At 39.2% G+C, this 22323-nt stretch overlaps 1 long non-coding RNA gene and 5 other non-coding genes across 7 annotated transcripts; all 6 read right to left on the bottom strand.

Moving 5' to 3' along the window:
- Positions 1-5445: 5445 nt before the first annotated feature.
- Positions 5446-5542, bottom strand: MIR510 (microRNA mir-510). The gene has a single exon (NR_035538.1). It is a non-coding gene; the product is annotated as a microRNA mir-510 (primary transcript).
- A 6828-nt stretch (positions 5543-12370) lies between these two features.
- MIR514-1 (microRNA mir-514-1) lies at positions 12371-12455 on the bottom strand. The gene has a single exon (NR_035543.1). It is a non-coding gene; the product is annotated as a microRNA mir-514-1 (primary transcript).
- A 2611-nt stretch (positions 12456-15066) lies between these two features.
- Positions 15067-15154, bottom strand: MIR514-2 (microRNA mir-514-2). The gene has a single exon (NR_035544.1). It is a non-coding gene; the product is annotated as a microRNA mir-514-2 (primary transcript).
- An 854-nt stretch (positions 15155-16008) lies between these two features.
- LOC134809377 (uncharacterized) lies at positions 16009-20322 on the bottom strand. Of its 2 annotated transcripts, XR_010154928.1 has the most exons (4): positions 20274-20322; positions 18866-18971; positions 18204-18248; positions 16009-16901 (listed from the first exon to the last, which is right to left on the bottom strand). It is a non-coding gene; the product is annotated as an uncharacterized LOC134809377 (long non-coding RNA). The 2 variants fall into 2 exon arrangements; XR_010154927.1 differs by lacking the exon at positions 20274-20322 and having other exon boundaries at positions 18866-19821.
- On the bottom strand, positions 17763-17847 carry MIR514-4 (microRNA mir-514-4). The gene has a single exon (NR_035546.2). It is a non-coding gene; the product is annotated as a microRNA mir-514-4 (primary transcript).
- MIR514-3 (microRNA mir-514-3) lies at positions 19833-19917 on the bottom strand. The gene has a single exon (NR_035545.1). It is a non-coding gene; the product is annotated as a microRNA mir-514-3 (primary transcript).
- Positions 20323-22323: the final 2001 nt, after the last annotated feature.

A 22323-nucleotide genomic window follows, 5' to 3' on the forward strand; every position in this document is an offset into this window, starting at 1 on the left:
CATTCACCCTGAACACCTCAGCCTCTGGTAATCCCCATTCTACTCTCTATTTCTATGAGATCAACATTTTTAGATTCCACATATGAGTGAGATCATGAAATACTGATGAAAGAAATTGAAAAAGACACAAATAAATGGAAAGACATCCCATGTTCATGAATTTTAAGAAATACATTGTTTTTGCATGTGGTGGCTCATGCCTGTAGTCCCAGCACTTTGGGAGGCTGAGGTGGGTGAATTACTTGCACTCACAAGTATGAGACCAGCCTGGGCAACAAAGTGAGACCCCATCACATCACTACAAAAACATTAATACAAAAATTAGCTGCATGTAGTGGCGTGCACCTGTAGTCCCAGCAACTCATGAGGCTGAAGTGGGAGCATGGCTTGAGCCTGGGAGGCAGAAGTGGCAGTAAGCTGAGATTGCCCCACTGCACTACAGCTTGGGCAACAGAACCAGACTCTGTCTCAATAAATATATATTTAACATTTCCATGCTTCCCAAAAACAATTTACAGGTTCCATGCAATCCTTATTAAAATGCCAATGACATTCTTCATATAAATCCAAAAACAGGTGGATCACACTTTTGTAATCCTAGCACTTTGGGAGGCAGAGGCCTGAGGATTGCTTGAGCCCAAAAGTTTGAGACCAGCCTGGGCAACATCAGGAGACTTCTGCTTTACCAAAAAAAAAAAAAAAAATCAGAAAATTAGCCAGGCATGGTGGCTCGTGCCTGTAGTCCCAGCTACTTGTGAGGCTGAGGTGGGAGGATCACTTGAGCCCAGGAGGTCAAGGCTTCAGTGAACTATGATTGCACCACTGCATTCCATCCTGGATGACAGAGTGAGACCCTGCCTCACTCTAAAACAAAAGGAAATAGAAAAAATGATCTTAAAATTCATATGGAAATACAAATGACCTCAGATGATAGCCAGAGTAAACTTTAGCAAAAAGAATGAAGCTGGAGGCACAGCACTACCTCATTACAAAATATATTACAAAGCAATAGGAATTAAAATAGCATGGTACTGGAATAAAAACAGAAGTATAGACTAGTAAAACAGACTAGAGAGACCAGAAATAAATCCACATATCTATACCCAACTGATTTCTAACAAAGGTGTCAAGAAGACACAATGGGTTAAAGACAGACTCTTCAATAGTAGTAGGAAAACTGAATACCTACATGCAGAGGAATGAAATTGGACCCTTATTTCATGCTATATACAAAAATCAACTCAAAATGGATTAAAGGCTTAAAGGTAAGATCCCAAACTATGAAACTACTAGAAGAAAGCATAGAGGGAAAGCTCCATTACATTGTTTTGGGCAAAAACATATTTAGATATCACCTCAAAAGCATGGGCAGCAAAAGCAGAAATAGACAAATGAGATTACATCAAAATAAAAAGTTTCTGCACAGCAAAGGAAACAATCAACTGGGCAAAAACACAACTGAAGAATGAGAAAACTATTTTCCTAAAGAATGAATACCTTCTAGGTCAGTGAATAAAAGAAAGGCCTTCAATAAATGAGAGTAAAACATTTGAAATTCATTATGGTAAGAGATTTAGGAGAGTATTTGAGAAGGCCTAATGAAGAAGCCTTGAAAATGGTGAGAGGAGCTAATATGTGAGAACGTTTTATCACATTTGGAGTCTGGGGTAAGGTAAGTGTGGGAGATCAGTCAGAGTGGTGGGAGATCAGTCAGAGTTGTGGGAGAAGGTATAGGGAAAGGAGCAGGCCTTCTGAAAGATCAGAAGGCTCTGTATAGCTTCAGGAATGAATAAGCTGAAGGCAGCTGTTCTCTTACCCTGAGGCAGAGGGCAAGGAGTTGGTACAAGGAAGTGTAGGGGAATTTGGCATAAACAGGCTGGTTTACTTATGTTGTCTGGAACTGACCTTTGATCATCAGGGCAGGAGACTGCTCCCTGAAACTGGGAACAATGTTAATTACCCACAGACTGTGTTGGCTCCAGGCTTTCATTATTTTGTCTGTACTGAATAAAAGCAAGCAGCTCCAGCTGTTCGAGACTGCTCACTCTTCAGCCATTAGGGCAGTCCCTGGCTGCTCTTATACTGCATACCTGTGTCTGAGTACTCCTTTCATCCGTCGCTTGGCCAGGGTCTGCAGGATGGACCCGGCAGCTGGTGCCCTGTGTGAGGAACGCTGCAACGGACTGCGACAGAACCCTCGAAAACGAAGGTGAAGAGACTGTGCAGTCAGTAAGTCATTGGTGCCCCCTCGGGATTTCCAAGTTCGAGGGAATTTTCAAGCTAGGGTTTCATCATGGGACAACAGTTATCAGCTCAACAGTATATAAAAGTATTGAAACTGCTGCTTAAAGCTAGCAGAGCCTTGGTTTCCCAGGCTCAGTTAAGGGACCTAATGCAAACTGCTGCTTCCCATAACCCATGGTTCCTGGAAGAAGGCACACTAGACATAGAGCTCTGGGAACAAGTTGGGGGAAATCATAAACAACATCATGCACAAGGGCAACGGGTCCCAGTAACATCTTTAACATTATGGGCCTTAGTCAGGGCTGCTTTGGCCCCTCTCTGCACAGAAGAGCCAAAAAAGGGAAGGGAGGAGGAACCATCACCTACCTTACCGCCTCCTCCTCCTCCCTCAGCCCCACTATTACCAGGTAAAGCTGCCAGGGAGGAGACACAGATTTTCCCTGAGCCACCCCCGCCCCCACCCCAATAAATTGCAAAAAAGACAAAGGATACACTACAGTCCTAGGCAAGTGGCATTAGAAGGGGAACTCTTGGCCTGCCCGGTGATGCAAGATCAACAAGGCAACTGGGTACGTGAATCCATTAGTTTCAACACTTATAAAGAAATAACAAAAAAGCATTAGAGAAAACAGAGCCGCTAGCCCATTTACAAGAGGATTAATCGAGGCCATAGCAAACAACTTCTATATGGCCCCTTTCTAATAATGGCCACTGTTGTTATTCTTCCCCTACCCCTGACATGGCTCTTTCAAGATCCTATTTGGGTTGAACAGTGGCCTTTAAAGGGAGAGAAATCACAAACAGCCCATGAATTAGTTGAAGAACAATTAAAAGCCGGCCATATAGAACCATCAAATGGCCCTTGGAATCACTCATTTTCATCATTCCCAAAAGGTCTGCTAGATGGAAACTTTTGCATGACTTACCTGCCATCAATGCTAATTTGCAACCTATGGGGCCCCTTCAACAGGGGATCCCTTCCCCCGTGGTGATTCCTCAAGGTTGGCCCATATTGACTCAAAAGACTGCTTTATTGACTTTAAAGACTGCTTTTACACTATTCCCCTTGCAAAACAGGACAGAGAAAAATTTGCATTTACAATACCAGCTATCATTAATGAAAGGCCAGCTCAGAGGCATGTCCCCTCCATCAACACGTGTTAACCCTAGAGGACTAGAACCTAATCAGTTATGGCAAACAGACGTTACGCACATCCCTGAATTTGGAAAACTAAAATATGTACATATATCCATTGATACCAATTCCCACCTAATTAGCACTCATGCTCTTCCCGGAGAGTTTGCCCAGTATGTCATTAAACATATTCTCTTAAGTTTTGCGTTTATGGGGCGGCCCACAAAAATTAAAACTAATAATGGTCCAGCTTACACCAGCTCACAATTTCACCAATTTTGTCACACATGGATGTCCAATGTGTGACATCCACAGGCATCCCGTACAAATCCCAAGGACAAGTCATAGCAGAACATGCCCGTTCCACCCTTAAAAATATGCTCAGAAAACAAGGGGGAATATGAGTAAGGATGCTGCAACACTACTAGCATAAGCCTTATTTACCCTTAATTTTTTTAATTTAGATAAATTTCAATCAGCCATAGAAAAGCATTTTGCAAAAGCCCCTCAAGACATAAAACCCATGGTTTTATGGAAAGATGTTAATAGTAATGTATGGTGTGGTCCAAATGATTTGCTGACCTGGGGAAGAGAATATGCTTGTGTTCACACCCCCTCAGGTCCTCTTTGTATTCCAGTGTGACAGACACATCAAACCATACCATGGCGTGGCTAAGACCCAAGCTGATATCAAAAATAAAGGAAACGACGCTGCAGGACCCGCAGCCCCAGATGATGTGGCTTCCTCCGATGACACAGGCCCCAGACATTACCTGGGGGAAGCTGAAGAAGACAACTCAGGAGGCTAAGTGAATCCTTCTCTGGACACAGACACCATTCACTCCAGATAATCTGTTCCTTGCTATGCTCTCTGTTGTACCTTGCAACTCTCATAGGGTATTCACCTTTCTTATTCTCTCACTTTGCCTGCAACTCATACCTGCTACATTCTATTGGGCCCATCTTCTAGATCTGCCTTTCTTCCAACCTGTTACCTTGGCAGACACCCCCTTCCCATCCTCTAATAATGTAACTGCTTAGCTGGGAGGGGTTGACATGCCCCCAGTGGGGTTCCTTAATAATGGCACACATTGAACTGAGGTGCCAAGTAACACTACATATCTCTCCTTGATTGGAAAAGAATAATAGTGACTATACTAATGTTTGACTTATATTATTTACTAATTCTAGGATGCAAAGCAGGAACACGAGCTGTAACCACTGTGCCTGTCAAACCTGTCACTGCACACATCTGTACTATTCAATCAACAAAACCCGATGCTAAAAACAGAAAAGGGGGAGACGCGGGAGATCGGTCAGAGTGGTAGGAGAAGGTATAGGGAAAGGAACAGACCTTCTGAAAGGCGGGAAGGCTCTGGATAGCTTCGGGGATGAATAAGCTGAAGGCAGCTGTTCTCTTACCCTGAGGCAGAGGGCAAGGGGTAGGTACAAGGAAGTATAGGGGAATTTGGCATAAACAGGCTTGTTTACTTACATTGTCCAGAAACCGACCTTTGATCATCAGGGCAGGAGACTGCTCCCTGAAAGGGGGAATAATAATGTTAATTACCCACAGATTGTGTTGGCTCCAGGCTTTCATTATTTTGTCTGTACTGAATAAAAGCAAGCAGCTCCAGCTGTTCGAGACTGCTCACTCTTCAGCCATTAGTGCTGGGCATTCCTGTAGCTGCTCTTACACTGCATGCCTGTGTCTGAGTATTCCTTTCATCCGTTGCTTGGCCAGGGTCTGTGGGATGGACCTGGCAGGTAAGGGTTATCAAAAAAAAAAAAAAAAATTCACAGGCAGATAGGAACACCATGACCATACTAAAAGGCTTTTTTCCCATTTTAGTCTTGCAAGTTTGTAAGGAAGGATATGAAGCCCCTAAGAAATCAGTGAAACACTTTTTCCCAAAACCTTTATTTCCTATGTCTTGTCTTCAGAAGTTTATCTAGAAACTCCCCAGCTAGTTTAGTATTGAGGAGGGTACCAGATGGACTATCTATGTGCTAAGAAAAGCATACCACTGCATGCAACTAAATATCTGCAATATCATTGCATATGTAGTACATGTCATGTGTACTACACTCTTAGAGGTTTCAATCACACCTAATTATATGTGATTGCCACTCTCCTGGGTAGGACACCACACACATACACAGCATTCCTGAAAATGGGAGCACAGCCTAAATACTTAATCACACACTTTTCAAACAACCTCTCAAATGTTTTCAGTCTGTAAGTGGCCATTGGCATTTATTTAAATGATTCCTGAAGAACCTACATCATTTTTTATTCACTCATTCCCCCTTGAGTGTTGTCCACTCATGGTTTGGAGTTTTCACATGGCAGTTTTCAGGACTAAGAACCTTCCTGCTAGGCTCTCCTGATAACGGGAAAAATCTCATTGGATGCCTTATTCTATTTCTTTTCCCATTGTTTTATATAAAGCATTAATGAGTAGATTGCATTCTCCAGATTCAGTAGCTACCCAGACATTACACTCTATCTCACCAATCTGTGCCTATCATCCAAAGATCTGAGTTCTTCTACCTGAGTTCCTTACTACAACTCCTCACTACAGAATAAGCAAGGACATCACACAGGATCCTGGAAGCAAAGAAGAGAGAATAATCAGTGAGTGGTAAGATGGAGAGAGTAGAATTTCTTTTATCCTCATCAAATTTTGAAGTGAAAAAAAAATCCCATTTTACTTACCAGGAGTGATCTACAAAACAGAAATTGTGCTAGGCACCCAGACACTCCTAGACATTTTTCAGTTTCTGGGTTTTCTTCGTCTTTTCTGGGAGCAAGGTTCTTTTTAGCATGTGTTTGCATTTTTCCAATCTGAGACACATGCTACTAGGTGACTGTGTTTCCCTGCAAAACTAAAATTAGCACACACAAAAATATGGACACAATTTTGGTGACTGGATTTCAGAGACTGAGAACTGAGAATTTAAGGTGACTGTGGCTTACAAAATTACCTGTTCCCCTATCTCCTAATCAAGAGCAACAATATACTTGTGGGTTTAAGAAGCCTCCAGAATTTCTCATCCACTCCACAAACCCAGTTTAGTGTTTCAGAGGCTAAATACTAGGCATGTGAGGTTAGAGGTCAGGGGCCTGCTACTATAGCCATTCTTCATCACAGGGTTTAGGCTCTATACCACGTGCAGCTGGTGGAGATAATTGAGTACGTAATACTCCTCATCTCAGCTTAATCATCAGGGGGAGCTTCCACTTTGGGTGAGGCAAACCAGAACACTAGAATCCACTGCTGTCACTCATCACCCTGGTTGTAAAGCAGGGGTGTCAGTGTACAAGAAGCAGGACACTGCCTTATTCTCAGCTTGGGGCAACTGCTCAGGGATTTGTCCATTGAGAGAGGCTAGCCCTAAGAGAAAAAGCATTAAAGCTTTCCTTCTCAAAAGAAAATGACTTCAGTTGTAACAGAAGACAAGAAAGGTCTCACAAATAATGTAGACTGTGGTGCCAAGTAATTAGGATGGAACTGGAATCAGGAAACAGACAGCTAATAAGAGCCTTTCTGGTAGGAGAACAGCCTTTAGAGACCTGCCCCAAAAATTATCTGCAAAGTATTTGGATCAGACTCTAAAGCAATTTTTGGCCATGGTATTCTCAAAAGCTACAAAATAATCCACCTGCAAACACTGAAGCTTATTACCTGTGTGTGATACCGCAGAGGCAGGCAGCTTAACAGAAAGATCAGCAAAAGAACAAAGAACTCTACTAAAATCACGACAGTTTAGAGTGACTGTGTACATATCCAAAGTTATACCTTGCAAGGAACAACATTAGGTTTTCACAATAAAAAGAATATAGATTTTACTAAAACAGCACAGCCAAGTAAATCAACAAATAAAAAAATCAGACAACAACAATCCCCAGAAGCAAGATCTGCATCCAAAACTTCTATAATATATTAATAAAATATCCAGTTCTCAACTGGACATTCTCAGACATACAGAGAAAATAAAAATATAACACACAGGACAAAAGTAGATTACAGAAAATGCTGGCAACAGAGCCTAATGTTATACTTAACAACAACCTTAAAGCATCCACTGTAAGTATTTTCAAAACACTAAACAAATGGTGCTTGGAAGAGTAAAGGCAGCTATGTTGACAATGCCTCATCAAAAGAGTCTATCAATAAAGAGGTAGAAATATTTAAAGAAAAGGAATTTATGGAGTATAAAAGTAAAATAATTGAAGTGAAAAATTCACTAGAAGGGCTCAGGAGAAAAAAGAATCAGTGAACTTTAAGATACCTTGAAAGTGATAATTCTATAAAAATAAAAGAATAAAATGACTGAAGAAAATGAACAGTGCCTTAGAGAAAGGCAGAACACCAGCATGCACACCAAAATATGCATATTAAGGTAGCAGAAGTGAAAGATAGAAAGGAGCAAAAAAGTATTTTTTTAAAATGGCTGTGAATATCTAAATTTGATGAAAAACATTTTTTATTATACCTAAGAAGTGCAAAACACTACAGGTAGCATAAACAAAAGAAATCCAAGCTGAGAGACATATCTACTTTTTGGTGACAAAAAAAGAGATTATTGAAATCTACTAGAAAAAATAAACTTAATGCATACAAGGGATCCTCTACAATATATTTCGCTGACTTTTCATTAGAAACCATAGAGGCCAGAAGACACTGGAATAACATTTATAGTGCTAAAAGGAAAACAGTCAACCAAGAATCACATACCTAAATTTAGACACTCTAAGATATGGCATTAAAATGTAAACCATAAAATAACAAATGGTGAATCATCCTTTATGAAAATACAAAAAAAAAGTTTGCTCTGTACAACACATGGTTAAGGGAATGCAAAAGTAAACCACAGACTAAGAAAAAATATTTGAAAATCACATATCTGGGCCGGGGACGGTGGCTCATGCCTGTAATCCCAGCATGCTGGGAAGCCAAGGCAGGCGGATCATGAGGTCAGGAGATTGAGACCATCCTGGCCAACATGGTGAAACCCTGTCTCTACTAAAAATACAAAAAATTAGCTGGGCATGGTGGCACGCGCCTGTAATCCCAGCTAGTCAGGAGGGTGAGGCAGGAGACTCACTTGAACCAGGGAGTCAGAGGTTGCAGTGAGCCGAGATCGTGCCACTGCACTCCAGCCTGGTGACAGAGTGAGACTCCGTCTCAAAAAAAAAAAAAAGAAAAAAAGAAAGAAAGAAAAAAAATCACATATCTGACAAATAAATTGAATTCAGAATGCATAAAAACTCTCCCAACTCAATAAATATGGGGAAAATACCTTAACAGACAATTCAACAAAGCAATTATATGAATGGCAAATAAGTATATGAAGAGATGCTTAACATTTCAGTCAGCAAAGAGATGCAAGCTGAAAGTATATTGACAAAACACACGTATTAGAATAGCCTATAAAAATAAAAACACTCAAAAACCATGCTCATACCAAGTGCAGATAAGTATTTGGGTAAGTGGATCACTGATACATTGTTCATGACAGTACAACATAGTAATTAATGCCATTCTTGAAGAGTTTTTTTCTATTTCTCTTAAATTTAACTTAGAGTTAACATACTTAACATAAATCCCACTTTGAGCTATTAACACAAAATAAAACTTGTGTTTGCACATATATCTGTATGCAAACATATACCCTAGCATTATTCATAATCACTAACAATTGGAAACAACCCAGATATCCTTCACTTATGACTAATATTCTATTCAGTAATAAAAATAAGCAGGCTATTGATTCTCTTCCTGACTCCTTCCTCTGTTTTTCTGTCTTTCTCTATGCCCTTCTCCCTCTGTGTATGTCTGTCTGTCTCTGTTTGACTCCATCTCTCTCTCACCTCACTGCATTAGGAAGGGACACCAAAAGGAAAATATAACTACATCCCTTTTTTTTAAAAAAAGTGACAAAATCAAAGAGTATAAATTTCTCAGTGTGATACACAAACTGTAATAAATTGGTAATTTTCATTATATTCAAGCATGCTTTCAAAAGAATGAGCATTTTCCAGGTCCCTGAAAAAGCCCAATAAAAGACACTGGCCTTCAAGCAGATTAGGACCTGGGAAGCAGGAAGGAATTTGGGAAGAACCATGGAGAAGCTTTGAAGATAATGAGGGCAACTGAAAAGTGAGAATGGGTTAACAGACCTGGATGTAGGGGCAGGAAATAGGTTGTGCAAAATTAATCATACTCTTTATGAAGAGAAGAATCACATAACCACACTGAAAGACTGTTCCTATTTTAGTCAGGCAATTTTGGAAAAATGTGTACAAATCCCAGTGGGGGGGCAAATAAAAACAAACAAAAAAAAACAAGCAAAACAACAACAACAACAAACCTCAACAGGAGAATTTTTTCCCAGTTTCTTGTAGTCCTCAGACTTGCCTCAGAGAATTCACTTAATTGGTTTATCTAAAGTAGACCAGCAAGAGGGACAGAGAGGTATATGGGGTGGCATATATGTACTCTAGGGAAACCATCTCTCTGCATGCAACTAAAAACCTCTAAATTCACCCACAGTGTCATCACATATGTTGTACATGATGTGTGTTACTCCACTTGTAGAGGTGTCAATCATATTTAATTATGCATGATTATCACTGTCTGGAGCAAGGTACCATACACAGCATTTCACTATCAGTATTGAAAATATTTGCTCTGTAAATAAAGACAAACTTGAGAGAATTCAAACAAGAAATTAGAGACTGGGAGAAAATATATACAAATCACATTTCTGCCAAAGGATTTGTAATCAGAATACACAATAAACAAAAAATTCCACAATAAGAAATCAAAAAATCCAATAAAATAAAAAAAAATCCCAATAGACACTTAATCATAGAAGACTGTGGATGGCCAATAAGCACATGAAAAATTGATCAACATCATTAGTCAATTAAAAAAATGCAAGTAGCATTAGGAGATATACCTAATGTTAAATGATGAGTTAATGGGTGCAGCACACCAACATGGCACATGTATACATATGTAACAAACCTCCATGTTGTGCACATGTACCCTAAAACTTAAAGTATAATAAAAAAATGCAAGTTTGAACAACAATATAATAAGTCAATAAGCCATAGAGAATGGTTATGAATATTTGTCAATACCAAGTTTTGGTGATGATTTGGGCAACTGTAACTATGATGCATTGTTCACAGAAACACAATATGTAAAGCCATTCTGGAAAATAGTCTTCTTAGGTTTCTTAAAAAAATCAATTTAAACAAACTTTTCATAGACCTAGCAATCCCACTCTAGCTATTTATAAATGTGAAATGAAACTTGTCTTCTCACATACGTCTGTATGCAAACTTTACAGTAGCTTTATGCATAATCACCAACAACTGGAAACAACTCATTTCATTCACATTTGACTGTAATACTACTTAGCAATTACAACAGAATATTAGTTCCTAAAGAAACATGGATGAATTTTGAATGCATTTTAAGTGAAAGGAACCAGACCAAAGACCAACATAGCATGAGACTGCAATTATGCAGTCTGGAAAAAGACAGACTATAAAGGTGGAAAACAGAGCAGTGGTTACCAGATGTTAGGCTGGGCTGGGGATTTACTACCCAAAAGGCAGAATGAGGTAATTTTGGGGGCAATGTAACTTTTCTCTATCATGATCATAGTAATAGATACAGAACTACAAGTATTTTTTTAAAACCCATAGAACACTCCACCACCATTGAAGAGTCTTATTTTTTTTAAATGCTTATTTCTCACAATCAGTGTCCCAAGAACAGAATTCTCTCTCTGACACGCTCTTGAATTCAGGGAGAGCATCAGGGCATGGGACATTTTATGTCCTAGATGTTTTAAAGATCAGAGAAATCAACAGCAACTAAATGAAAAAGCACATTTTAAAAATTTCACCAAAAGCCATACATAAAACATCCAAAAAACTTTGTGTCCCCAATAACACATAGCAAAAAATAAATCAGAAGACAATAAATGAAAGAAAACAACACAAAATCTGATCACAATTAATGAACTGTGATCAGAAGATATTTGCGGTGTGGCCATGATAAGAAATAAAAGAGACATTTCTCCTGTCCTGGTAAGTAAATGTTCACAAAGGATTGAAGTATGGTGATACATATGCCTTATTGATGCAGACAAAATATCACAAAGAGCCATTTCCAACTCAACTCCCTGATCAGAATTAAAGGAAAAACATACCAGCTTATTTTCTTTTGTCCAACACAAAGAAGTAAGATTTGTGTCTTGCTCCTTAGACACTTTTCCAGTCCAGCTGACAGCACCCAAGCCTGTGGTACTTAGCATCCCCAACTCTCTCTGTAGAAAACCAAAAGATATCGAACTTTTTGTGAAGAAACAAATAAAATTATATCAAACAGCAAAATTATTTGGGTACTATGCATAAGCCCTAATAAACTGATGGCTTGTAGAGGATTCAAAGATATTTTCAAAAGAACTACCATCTGTTGGGCCCACGAAGAAAGCAGATTCAACATCAGAAAGTCAAAAAACTGAGCTTCATCAGAGCAGATAACTTAAAAGTGGGAGGCCATTTGGAGAGGGCTAAAGGAGAAGACTTTAAAATCATGAGGGGAACTGTTATGGGAGAATAGGTTAAAGGATTTGAGGGATAACATAGGCAAAAGCTTTTACAAAAAGAAAAACAAAAACAAAAACAAAAACAAAAAACTACCACAAAGGCAACGAGGCATACTGTCATCACACTGAAAGTCTTTTTCTCATTTCCATCAAGCAACTTGAGAAAAGGAACATGACTCACAGAAGAACCATGGGAGTTCCTAGGACTTGCCTCTGAAAGGCACTTAAGAGGCTTCCCTTCAGGGAGGCCAGCACTAGGGGTTTGAAGAGGTGTTATACGTGCATTTTAGAGAAAGCTTCCCTCTGTGTACAATAAAACACCCTCAATGCACCCACAGTGCCATTGTCTGTCGTACGTGTCATGCGTTACTCTACTCACAGAAGTGTCAATCAAATTTAATTATACATGATTGTCACTTTCCAGAGTAGGGTACCACAGACAACATGTTTAAGGATGGAAGCCCTCCCTAAGCACCCATTTGTGCACTTTTGAAACAACTTCTCAATGTTTTCAGGCTGTGAGTAGATGCTGACAGTTGTCCAAATAACCTATGCAATACCCATTCCACTTGTCTTTCTTCATTCATCCCTCTTGAGTGCTATCCCCTCATGTGTCATGGGTTTTACATGGCAGTTTTCAGAACTTTTTGTCTAGGTTCTCTTGCTCATGAAAGAAATATTCTTGCATGCTTTTCCTGCAATCAATCAGCAGTATGCAGTCCTCAGATCCAATAGTTAAGCAGGAAATGCTTAACTCCAGTCTTAAAAGATCTGAGGCCCTTTACCTAAGTTACTTACCTCTACTCTGGAACCACAAAGTAAGTGGTGAAAACACACAAGATCCTGAAAGCAAAAAGAAGGAAAATAATCTGTGACTGCTGTGGTGGAGATAATAGAAATTTATTTTCTTTCTTAGACTCTGGAGTAAAAAGAAGCCCATTTTACTTACTGGAAGTGATCTATAAGACAGATATGAGCTTGTGGTCTAGAGATGCCCTCATATAACTTGCAACTTAGAAATTTTCTTAGTCTATTCCTGGAGCAAGGTTGTTTAGAGCATGTTTTTGCATATTTTTTTTCCAACACACATGCTATTTGGTGTCTGCATTTCCGTAGGACTACTGAACCTGGTACAACAAATTACAGAAGAACAAATATTTCTAGAGTCCAGGGACTGAAAGAAGTTTTAACTCCAGCACATCTTGAAGGCTTCTTAAAAATTGAATTTTTATTGTTATACAAATTTCACATTCATCTAAACTCACACAAGTGTGCACTAAAAAGCAGCTGTATTATGTATATGCATGTTAATTACATATATATGTAATTACATCTATATTATGTATATGCATATGTATTTCCATGTTAATTACACATATATATGTAATTGGCATTAAGGGGTTAGAAGGAAATTCAAGTAAAAAGATTCACAGCCTTAAATTGGAGTTTGTTTTAGAACTTAGCAGCTACAGGCTGAAAGTATTTTTAAATATGGAAGTGGGAAAGTTTGAGAAACATCATCCCTAGTTTACAAGTTTTTATTGAAACAACAATGAATACTAAAGGAAATCATCTCAATGCCTGAACATCTTGAAATCTTCCTTCTTTAATATGAAGAATACGAAGCCTATATTTATAGCTGCAGGAAGCCCAGCATTTTTCCAAAAAGTACTAGTATTTCTAAGATGTCAACTCTTCTCAGCATTATTAAACCCCATATTCCTCATCTTAACTGAATGCCTTAAGTCCCACTGGCCACATTTTGCCTCTATTTTCTCTGTGAAGCTTACCAAAAAGGAAGAAACACCACCTTCCCCTCCATTTCTCAAGGGAGAGGAAATAGGTTATAGTAGAGGAAGCCCCAATCTCCTGTGGACACTGACAAGTTTTGTTATCAGAGAGCTTGACTGTAATCTGCCTGTCCAACTCACCCTTCTCTCTTCTCTTGCCACCATGTTGTCTTGTGCTGGGCCATTCTCCATTCCATCCAGTAAACATGCAGAAGCACATACATGAGTCATCATAGCCATGTGCTGGCTTTAGGCTGATAGAGGATAAGAATTTAGATTCATTCTTTCAGACATACCTGTGCACAGTCACAATCAGTTTAACAGGCAGCTGCAACATTTTAAGACAAGAAACTCATTTTCCAGTCTCTGATCTGTTTTCCTCGTGGTCAAGGATATTCAGTACTGGCAAAAGAATACATTAAAATATCTTCAATTTCTTACTGGCACTTTTTGGAAACCTCCCAGGGAGAGAAAACCCCCTCCACCTAAAACATCATGACAACAGCCACTGTCTTCTTATTCTCTTCACCTCATATTCCACTGCCTTGGGATTATACTACACAGCTTGACAGAGTCTTGGTCTGTATGTTGTTCTTTCCTTTTCACCTCTAAAACCAAAGTGCCTCAACAGTCCCCTGAATTTGTGACATAAAATCCCTTGGAACAGGATGCAACGGTAGTGGGCTGCAGATGGGTATGGCCATCAAAAAAGACAGACAGGAAAAACTGAGATTCCCTTTCATTGCCAGGGAAGAAGGAATGTCTTAGAAGCATTGAGAGATTAGAGATTGGTTCGACTCCTTAACTTAATACAAAACTTTGCTCCATAGTGCTTTCCTAGAGTAGTCTTCTCTGACCACCTCATTTGAAATTGCACACCTCTTCCTCTCTGCCATACTGCCCAAACCTCAATTCGTTTCATTGTTTCTCTATAGTACTTAAAGCTATAACACATAGTTAACATTCTATTCAGTTATTACTTCTTGTATATTTGTACCAATAGCATATCAGCTTTTTGAAGACAGAAAGTTTTGCCTCTCCCGTTACACTACTGTATTTGCAGCACTGATATACAGTATGATGTGCTTGATGATTTTCTGTTGAACAAATCAGTGGCCTCTGAAAGGCACTTAAGAGGCTTCCCTTCAGGGAGGCCAGCACTAGGGGTTTGAAGAGGTGTTATACCTGCACTTTAGAGAAAGCTTCCCTCTGTGTACAATAAAACACCCTCAATGCACCCACAGTGCCATTGTCTGTCGTACGTGTCATGCGTTACTCTACTCACAGAAGTGTCAATCAAATTTAGTTATACATGATTGTCACTCTCCAGAGTAGGGTACCACAGACAACATGTTTAAGGATGGAAGCCCTCCCTAAGCACCCATTTGTGCACTTTTGAAACAACTTCTCAATGTTTTCAGGCTGTGAGTAGATGCTGACAGTTGTCCAAATAACCTATGCAATACCCATTCCACTTGTCTTTCTTCATTCATCCCTCTTGAGTGCTATCCCCTCATGTGTCATGGGTTTTACATGGCAGTTTTCAGAACTTTTTGTCTAGGTTCTCTTGCTCATGAAAGAAATATTCTTGCATGCTTTTCCTGCAATGAATCAGCAGTATGCAGTCCTCAGATCCAACAGTTAAGCAGAAAATGCTTAACTCCAGTCTTAAAAGATCTGAGGCCCTTTACCTAAGTTACTTACCTCTACTCTGGAACCACAAAGTAAGTGGTGAAAACACACAAGATCCTGAAAGCAAAAAGAAGGAAAATAATCTGTGACTGCTGTGGTGGAGATAATAGAAACTTATTTTCTTTCTTAGACTCTGGAGTAAAAAGAAGCCCATTTTACTTACTGGAAGTGATCTATAAGACAGATATGAGCTTGTGGCCTAGAGATGCCCTCATGTAACTCGCAACTTAGAAATTTTCTTAGTCTATTCCTGGAGCAAGGTTGTTTAGAGCATGTTTTTGCATATTTTTTTCCCAACACACATGCTATTTGGTGTCTGCATTTCCGTAGGACTACTGAACCTGGTACAACAAATTACAGAAGAACAAATATTTCTAGAGTCCAGGGACTGAAAGAAGTTTTAACTCCAGCACATCTTGTAGGCTTCTTAAAAATTGAATTTTTATTGTTATACAAATTTCACATTCATCTAAACTCACACAAGTGTGCACTAAAAAGCAGCTGTATTATGTATATGCATGTTAATTACATGTATATGTAATTGCATCTATATTATGTATATGCATATGTATTTCCATGTTAATTACACGTATATATGTAATTGGCAATAAGGGGTTAGAAGGAAATTCAAGTAAAAAGATTCACAGCCTTAAATTGGAGTTTGTTTTAGAACTTAGCAGCTACAGGCTGAAAGTATTTTTAAATATGGAAGTGGGAAAGTTTGAGAAACATCATCCCTAGTTTACAAGTTTTTATTGAAACAACAATGAATACTAAAGGAAATCATCTCAATGCCTGAACATCTTGAAATCTTCCTTCTTTAATATGAAGAATACGAAGCCTATATTTATAGCTGCAGGAAGCCCAGCATTTTTCCAAAAAGTACTAGTATTTCTAAGATGTCAACTCTTCTCAGCATTATTAAACCCCAAATTCCTTATCTTAACTGAATGCCTTAAGTCCCACTGGCCACATTTTGCCTCTATTTTCTCTGTGAAGCTTACCAAAAAGGAAGAAACACCACCTTCCCCTCCATTTCTCAAGGGAGAGGAAATAGGTTATAGTAGAGGAAGCCCCAATCTCCTGTGGACACTGACAAGTTTTGTTATCAGAGAGCTTGACTGTAATCTGCCTGTCCAATTCATCCTTCTCTCTTCTCTTGCCACCATGTTGTCTTGTGCTGGGCCATTCTCCATTCCATCCAGTAAACAGGCAGAAGCACATACATCAGTCATCATAGCCATGTGCTGGCTTTAGGCTGATAGAGGATAAGAATTTAGATTCATTCTTTCAGACATACCTGTGCACAGTCACAATCAGTTTAACAGGCAGCTGCAACTTTTTAAGACAAGAAACTCATGTTTCAGTCTCTGATCCGTTTTCCTCGTGGTCAAGGATATTCAGTGCTGGCAAAAGAATACATTAAAATATCTTCAATTTCTTACTGGCATTTTTTGGAAACCTCCCAGGGAGAGAAAACCCCCTCCACCTAAAACATCATGGCAACAGCCATTGTTTTCTTATTCTCTTCACCTCATATTCCACTGCCTTGGGATTATACTACACAGCTTGACAGAGTCTTGGTCTGTATGTTGTTCTTTCCTTTTCACCTCTAAAACCAAAGTGCCTCAACAGTCCCCTGAATTTGTGACATAAAATCCCTTGGAACAGGATGCAACGGTAGTGGGCTGCAGATGGGTATGGCCATCAAAAAAGATAGACAGGAAAAACTGAGATTCCCTTTCATTGCCAGGGAAGAAGGAATGTCTTAGAAGCATTGAGAGATTAGAGATTGGTTCGACTCCTTAACTTAATACAAAACTTTGCTCCATAGTGCTTTCCTAGAGTAGTCTTCTCTGACCACCTCATTTGAAATTGCACACCTCTTCCTCTCTGCCGTACTGCCCAAACCTCAATTCGTTTCATTGTTTCTCTATAGTACTTAAAGCTATAACACATAGTTAACATTCTATTCAGTTATTACTTCTTGTATATTTGTACCAATAGCATATCAGCTTTTTGAAGACAGAAAGTTTTGCCTCTCCCGTTACACTACTGTATTTGCAGCACTGATATACAGTATGATGTGCTTGATGATTTTCTGTTGAACAAATCAGTGGCCTCTGAAAGGCACTTAAGAGGCTTCCCTTCAGGGAGGCTAGCACTAGGGGTTTGAAGAGGTGTTATACCTGCACTTTAGAGAAAGCTTCCCTCTGTGTACAATAAAACACCCTCAGTGCACCCACAGTGCCATTGTCTGTCGTACGTGTCATGCGTTACTCTACTCACAGAAGTGTCAATCAAATTTAGTTATACATGATTGTCACTCTCCAGAGTAGGGTACCACAGACAACATGTTTAAGGATGGAAGCCCTCCCTAAGCACCCATTTGTGCACTTTTGAAACAACTTCTCAATGCTTTCAGTCTGTGAGTAGATGCTGACAGTTGTCCAAATAACCTATGCAATACCCATTCCACTTGTCTTTCTTCATTCATCCCTCTTGAGTGCTATCCCCTCATGTGTCATGGGTTTTACATGGCAGTTTTCAGAACTTTTTGTCTAGGTTCTCTTGCTCATGAAAGAAATATTCTTGCATGCTTTTCCTGCAATGAATCAGCAGTATGCAGTCCTCAGATCCAATAGTTAAGCAGAAAATGCTTAACTCCAGTCTTAAAAGATCTGAGGCCCTTTACCTAAGTTACTTACCTCTACTCTGGAACCACAAAGTAAGTGGTGAAAACACACAAGATCCTGAAAGCAAAAAGAGGGAAAATAATCTGTGATTGCTGTGGTGGAGATAATAGAAATTTATTTTCTTTCTTAGACTCTGGAGTAAAAAGAAGCCCATTTTACTTACTGGAAGTGATCTATAAGACAGATATGAGCTTTTGGTCTAGAGATGCCCTCATATAACTCGCAACTTAGAAATTTTCGTAGTCTATTCCTGGAGCAAGGTTGTTTAGAGCATGTTTTTGCATTTTTTTAATCTAACACACATGCTATTTGGTGTCTGCATTTCCCTAGGACTACTGAACCTGGTACAACAAATTACAGAAGAACAAGTATTTCTTGAGTCCAGGGATTGAAAGAAGTTTTAACTCCATTTCTCAAGGGAGAGAAAATAGGTTATAGTAGAGGAAGCCCCAATCTCCTGTGGACACTGACAAGTTTTGTTATCAGAGAGCTTGACTGTAATCTGCCTGTCCAATTCATCCTTCTCTCTTCTCTTGCCACCATGTTGTCTTGTGCTGGGCCATTCTCCATTCCATCCAGTAAACATGCAGAAGCACATACATGAGTCATCATAGCCATGTGCTGGCTTTAGGCTGATAGAGGATAAGAATTTAGATTCATTCTTTCAGACATACCTGTGCACAGTCACAATCAGTTTAACAGGCAGCTGCAACTTTTTAAGACAAGAAACTCATGTTTCAGTCTCTGATCCGTTTTCCTCGTGGTCAAGGATATTCAGTGCTGGCAAAAGAATACATTAAAATATCTTCAATTTCTTACTGGCATTTTTTGGAAACCTCCCAGGGAGAGAAAACCCCCTCCACCTAAAACATCATGGCAACAGCCATTGTTTTCTTATTCTCTTCACCTCATATTCCACTGCCTTGGGATTATACTACACAGCTTGACAGAGTCTTGGTCTGTATGTTGTTCTTTCCTTTTCACCTCTAAAACCAAAGTGCCTCAACAGTCCCCTGAATTTGTGACATAAAATCCCTTGGAACAGGATGCAACGGTAGTGGGCTGCAGATGGGTATGGCCATCAAAAAAGATAGACAGGAAAAACTGAGATTCCCTTTCATTGCCAGGGAAGAAGGAATGTCTTAGAAGCATTGAGAGATTAGAGATTGGTTCGACTCCTTAACTTAATACAAAACTTTGCTCCATAGTGCTTTCCTAGAGTAGTCTTCTCTGACCACCTCATTTGAAATTGCACACCTCTTCCTCTCTGCCGTACTGCCCAAACCTCAATTCGTTTCATTGTTTCTCTATAGTACTTAAAGCTATAACACATAGTTAACATTCTATTCAGTTATTACTTCTTGTATATTTGTACCAATAGCATATCAGCTTTTTGAAGACAGAAAGTTTTGCCTCTCCCGTTACACTACTGTATTTGCAGCACTGATATACAGTATGATGTGCTTGATGATTTTCTGTTGAACAAATCAGTGGCCTCTGAAAGGCACTTAAGAGGCTTCCCTTCAGGGAGGCTAGCACTAGGGGTTTGAAGAGGTGTTATACCTGCACTTTAGAGAAAGCTTCCCTCTGTGTACAATAAAACACCCTCAGTGCACCCACAGTGCCATTGTCTGTCGTACGTGTCATGCGTTACTCTACTCACAGAAGTGTCAATCAAATTTAGTTATACATGATTGTCACTCTCCAGAGTAGGGTACCACAGACAACATGTTTAAGGATGGAAGCCCTCCCTAAGCACCCATTTGTGCACTTTTGAAACAACTTCTCAATGCTTTCAGGCTGTGAGTAGATGCTGACAGTTGTCCAAATAACCTATGCAATACCCATTCCACTTGTCTTTCTTCATTCATCCCTCTTGAGTGCTATCCCCTCATGTGTCATGGGTTTTACATGGCAGTTTTCAGAACTTTTTGTCTAGGTTCTCTTGCTCATGAAAGAAATATTCTTGCATGCTTTTCCTGCAATGAATCAGCAGTATGCAGTCCTCAGATCCAATAGTTAAGCAGAAAATGCTTAACTCCAGTCTTAAAAGATCTGAGGCCCTTTACCTAAGTTACTTACCTCTACTCTGGAACCACAAAGTAAGTGGTGAAAACACACAAGATCCTGAAAGCAAAAAGAGGGAAAATAATCTGCGATTGCTGTGGTGGAGATAATAGAAATTTATTTTCTTTCTTAGACTCTGGAGTAAAAAGAAGCCCATTTTACTTACTGGAAGTGATCTATAAGACAGATATGAGCTTGTGGTCTAGAGATGCCCTCATATAACTCGCAAATTAGAAATTTTCTTAGTCTCTTCCTGGAGCAAGGTTGTTTAGAGCATGTTTTTGCATTTTTTTTATCTAACACACATGCTATTTGGTGTCTGCATTTCCCTAGGACTACTGAACCTGGTACAACAAATTACAGAAGAACAAATATTTCTAGAGTCCAGCGATTGGAAGAAGTTTTAACTCCAGCACATCTTGTAGGCTTATTAAGAATTGAATTTTTATTGTTATACAAATTTCATATTCATCTAAACTCACACAAGTGTGCACTAAAAAGGAGCTGTATTATGTATATGCATGTTAATTACATATATATGTAATTGCATCTATATTATGTATATGCATATGTATTTACATGTTAATTACATGTATATATGTAATTGGATTAAGGTGTTAGAAGCAAATTCAAGTAAAAAGATTCACAGCCTTAAATTGGAGTTTGTTTTAGAACTTAGCAGCTACAGGCTGAAAGTATTTTTAAATATGGAAGTGGGAAAGTTTGAGCTACATCATCCCTAGGTTATAAGTTTTTATTGAAACAACAATGAATACTAAAGGAAATCATCTCAATGCCTGAACATCTTGAAATCTTCCTTCTTTAATATGAAGAATACGAAGCCTGTATTTATAGCTGCAGGAAGCCCAGCATTTTTCCAAAAAGTACTAGTATTTCTAAGAAGATGTCAACTCTTCTCAGCATTATTAACCCCCATATTCCTCATCTTAACTGAATACCTTAAGGCTCACTGGCCACTTTTTGCCTCTATTTTCTCCGTGAAGCTTACCAAAAAGGAAGAAACACCACCTTCCCCTCCATTTCTCAAGGGAGAGAAAATAGGTTATAGTAGAGGAAGCCCCAATCTCCTGTGGACACTGATAAGTTTTGTTATCAGAGAGCTTGACTGTAATCTGCCTGTCCAATTCATCCTTCTCTCTTCTCTTGCCACCATGTTGTCTTGTGCTGGGCCATTCTCTATTCCATCCAGTAAACAGGCAGAAGCACATACATCAGTCATCATAGCCATGTGCTGGCTTTAGGCTGATAGAGGATAAGAATTTAGATTCATTCTTTCAGACATACCTGTGCACAGTCACAATCAGTTTAACAGGCAGCTGCAACTTTTTAAGACAAGAAACTCATGTTTCAGTCTCTGATCCGTTTTCCTCGTGGTCAAGGATATTCAGTGCTGGCAAAAGAATACATTAAAATATCTTCAATTTCTTACTGGCATTTTTTGGAAACCTCCCAGGGAGAGAAAACCCCCTCCACCTAAAACATCATGGCAACAGCCATTGTCTTCTTATTCTCTTCACCTCATATTCCACTTCCTTGGGATTATACTACACAGCTTGACAGAGTCTTGGTCTGTATGTTGTTCTTTCCTTTTCACCTCTAAAACCAAAGTGCCTCAACAGTCCCCTGAATTTGTGACATAATATCCCTTGGAACAGGATGCAACTGTAGTGGGCTGCGGATGGGTATGGCCATCAAAAAAGATAGACAGGAAAAACTGAGATTCCCTTTCATTGCCAGGGAAGAAGGAATGTCTTAGAAGCATTGAGAGATTAGAGATTGGTTCGACTCCTTAACTTAATACAAAACTTTGCTCCATAGTGCTTTCCTAGAGTAGTCTTCTCTGACCACCTCATTTGAAATTGCACACCTCTTCCTCTCTGCCATACTGCCCAAACCTCAATTCGTTTCATTGTTTCTCTATGGTACTTAAAGCTATAACACATAGTTAACATTCTATTCAGTTATTACTTCTTGTATATTTGTACCAATAGCATATCAGCTTTTTGAAGACAGAAAGTTTTGCCTCTCCCGTTACACTACTGTA

Source organism: Pan troglodytes, chromosome X (assembly GCF_028858775.2).
Source record: "Pan troglodytes isolate AG18354 chromosome X, NHGRI_mPanTro3-v2.0_pri, whole genome shotgun sequence".
NCBI classification, from domain to species: domain Eukaryota; kingdom Metazoa; phylum Chordata; class Mammalia; order Primates; family Hominidae; genus Pan; species Pan troglodytes.